Raw genomic sequence first — 3,116 nt, 5'->3', positions numbered from 1 at the left:
AGCAATTTGGAAGTTTTCTCAACCATTAAGTGTCCTGTATAGATTATTAGAAGTCCAAAGTAACTTAGCAATTTTTACAATAAACAGTCAGATTTTAAGATTAGGAAAACACAGGGAAATATAAATTTATACCCATGGTATTTGTAGTGTAGTTAGTATTGCTAGTAAAGAGAGTGAAGTTAGTATTGCTGGTTGAGTTAAGTTAGCATTGTCAGTATTTAGTGAGGTTTAGTGAATACTTGAGTACTATTCGTACTAGTACATTTATTAATATCGTAGGAGAGTCAGTTGTCAGTGGAGGTAGCACAAGGGCAGTGAGCACAGTCAGGGCTGGTTAGTGCTGACCCGAGAGGGAAAAGTCAGGCTGGCAGACTTCGGAATCAGCGTCCAGGGCTTCAACCTGGCACTGAGCATGTGCTGCTGTCGCCCAGAACACAGGGACCCCGTGGTCTACCTTGGCCAGAGGTACAAAGGCCCCAAGGTGGATGTATGGAGCCTGGGCATCATGCCCTACCAAATGGTGACCGGCACACTGACCTTCAGGGGCCCAGCCTCAGGGCGATCAGGGAGTGCGTCCTGGGTGGGAACCTCCACCTGACCTCCTACCTCACGGTCCAGGGCGGGGACCTGCTGGCCAAAATGCTGGCAAGGACCCCTGGAGGCTCCGCCCCCTGGAGAGCATCCAGCAGCACGCCTGGGTAGCAGAAACGAGCAAGGGACTCCTGCCCTTCAGCGAGCCATCACTCTGCCCCCAGGACCCAGCCATAACCAAAGGTACGGAGCACCTGGGCTACCAGAGGCAGGAAATTCGGGAGGCCATTGACGTTAATAAGTACGATGAGGTCATGACCACCTACCTGATCCTCCGCTCCAGGAAGCAGGTGGGGGAGGAGGACTATGAGGAGGAGGGGGAGGAGCAGCCGCGGCGCGTCATTTTCCAGGTGCCGAAGTGCGTTACCTTCCGGGAGCCTGGTGACCCGAGGTTTGGGGGAATACACCAAGCCAGTTATCCTGCGAAAGCACCCAGTGCAAAAGAGCGGAAAGGATGCCCACCACCCCCCTCCCGCAGCCTGAAGTTTTGGGAATGCCCGAAGGGCAGGTATCCTGCGAAAGCAGAAGTCCAAAAGAGGGGAAAGGATGCCACCCCGGGCAACAGGGTCATCTCCGCCAGGTCCCTGAGCTGGAGGATGCCCAGGAGCACACCACTGCCACAGGGCCAGGCCCCCTTCTAGAGGACAACCCAAAGGGCAGACCCTCCATGCTAGGCCCAGAGCTGGAGGATGCCTGGGGGTCACCAGCACCTCTGTGGCCGGACCCCAGCAGGAGGATGCCGGGAAGCACAGCAGCACCTCGGTGTCAGTCCTCCAGCTGGAGGACGCTGGGGAGCACGGCAGCACCACTGAGACAGGCCCCCAGCTGGAGAGGGACCAGGAAAGCAGGGCCAACACAATCTGTCCTGCTCCCCAGCCCTGCAGCAACGCCCTAAGATGTCTCCCAATACGTGGCTGGCCTTCCAGTGCAGTGGCCCCTTCAGCAATCATCAGGGCCATAGATACAGTATTAGAAATTATCCTGGAATTTTGTTGCTGCTGTGCAGCATTGGAACTGGAGAGCAACAAAGATTGAAAATAGTGCCATAGCTGGCAGAAGACACCCACGCCCAAAGCACTACCACTCAGTGGCCATGGGGAACAGGGAAGGTTGAGGCTCTGGAGAGGCCCAGGGGCTTGTCCCAGTCAGAGGGGCCAGGAGCAGCATGAGACTCACAGGACTGCAGCATAGAAGTCTGGGCAGCACAGATGTCCCTGGAGCACAGACGTCCCTGGAGCAGAGCAGGTGAAGGGCCAGGCGGGCAACAAAACTGGTGAAGCACCTGGAGGGGAGAAGAGTGGTGACGGGTATGGTGTGGAAGGGTTGGGGAGAGGTGAGCAGGTACAGGATCAGGAGGGGTGTGGGGCTGTGTGGGCAGAGCCTCCAGTGCCCCAGGGCCAGAGGCGGGGAATCCTGGACCTCTCTCACCCATCTTAGGTTCTGCCCCCTTGGTAGGAGAGACCTGCTGCTCACCCTGGGCACACGGATGGTGCAGAGGATGCAGGAGCTCTTGCAAAGGCTTGTCCCCAGGTGGTAAAATGTGCAGATTCCAAGGAGCAGATAGAGAGGCTCTCTAGGTCCCCTTAAGAAAGACTCGGGGACCAGTATATTAGAATCCAAATGGGACTCTCCAAGGTGGGCAGAGGTTATTCACAGAGCAGCCCTACTCGACCACGACCTGCTCAGCTGGAAAATCCGCACATCTTCCTGCTCCTCGAAGCCTAGGCTATGATCAATCTCAGTCCCCCAGCGAGCACACCTGGGTGTCCAGTGTCCCCTGGGCCGAAGCTGCAGCTTGTCATGGAGTACGTGCAGGAGGGATTTTGCAGCTTGGGATTCTTACACAGTGTCAGTCCAGCTGGAATTTCTCCTTTAAAAATCCTCTCCAGATGGCCACCCACCCCTCCTCCTCCCTGGATTCAAACCCCACAGTGTGACCTTAGCCAAATTGGAAACATTTATATCACCCACAGATGCAGGCTTGGGACACCAGTCTCTGCCAATTAAATCACTGGGGACAGGAAGGAAAAGCTACTGGGGCTATCTACCTTAAATTTGTGTTTTTTCATCATTGTTTAGATGGTGTTCAATTCTCTTCTAAAACTAAGGTTTAGCTAAGTCTGGTAAATGCAAGTGAGGTGAGGTATGTGTGTTTGAAAAAAGAAATGTATGAAAGAGGGATATTCTGAAGGGCCCTAAGATAATGTAAAGCAGGATGAGTAAAATGAAATCGCATAAGGAAGAAAGCAAAATAAAGTGTTGAATGTCTGAGAGGGAGATTTTGGTGAGAATCTGTGTGTACTCAGGTGTCTCCCCCTCTTTCAACACATTCATGGGCTTGCTCATCTGACCAGCAAAGCCCCCTCTGATCGATACTTTGTCAGCTGAAGCTGGGGCCAGTACAACCAAACGTGGACAAGCTCCCTTACTGCCATGGATGCTGCCCTAGTAGGCCAGTGATCATGATAAGCTTTTCTTTGTTGTACACCCCGTTTTTTCTGCTTTATCCATACAACGCTCTCTGA

Source organism: Talpa occidentalis, unplaced genomic scaffold, assembly GCF_014898055.3.
Source record: "Talpa occidentalis isolate TD23 unplaced genomic scaffold, MPIMG_talOcc4v2.1 talOcc4.18, whole genome shotgun sequence".
Classification (NCBI taxonomy): Eukaryota; Metazoa; Chordata; class Mammalia; order Eulipotyphla; family Talpidae; genus Talpa; species Talpa occidentalis.
Note: the sequence above shows the minus strand (reverse complement) of the source record.